The 463-nt window shown below is 26.1% G+C and overlaps 1 protein-coding gene across 1 annotated transcript in view; it reads left to right on the top strand.

Moving 5' to 3' along the window:
- Positions 1-463, top strand: part of LOC109233755 — a 5,313-nt gene that overhangs the window by 629 nt on the left and 4,221 nt on the right. The gene's annotated exons all lie outside the window — the stretch shown is intronic.

The raw sequence follows: 463 nt of genomic DNA, 5'->3' as shown, positions 1-463 counted from the left end.
GGGGGGGCGTTGTTTTCGTATTTGCTTGTGCTAATTTATAAATAAAATTGTATCCTTCAGTAACCAAATAAATAAAATTGTATACTTGTACCACTTTAAAGTTTTAACTAATTGGTTACACAGTACAATATGATATGAAATTAGCAAATAACAATGTCATTAATATTTATAAAAAAGAATTAGTACTAATTAATTACATGTATTGATTCATAAAAATTCAAATCCGCTCGTGAAGGAACATATAGAAGAGATAGTAATTAGTAAAATAAAATATATAAAATGATTACACAGTTCAATATAATTTTATAACGAAGGTAAACTTATTTCGTTGATTTCGGGTCTCTCCGTTAAATGATCAATATTCTATTGATTTTAACGGAACTAGTAGCGCACTAATCACACGATAAAACTGAGGAAGTCGTCACTTTTAGTTGTTTTTTTGCTTTTTTTTTTTTTTTTTTTT

Source organism: Nicotiana attenuata, chromosome 10, assembly GCF_001879085.1.
Source record: "Nicotiana attenuata strain UT chromosome 10, NIATTr2, whole genome shotgun sequence".
Classification (NCBI taxonomy): Eukaryota; Viridiplantae; Streptophyta; class Magnoliopsida; order Solanales; family Solanaceae; genus Nicotiana; species Nicotiana attenuata.
Note: the sequence above shows the minus strand (reverse complement) of the source record. Positions and strands in the feature narration are given on the sequence as shown.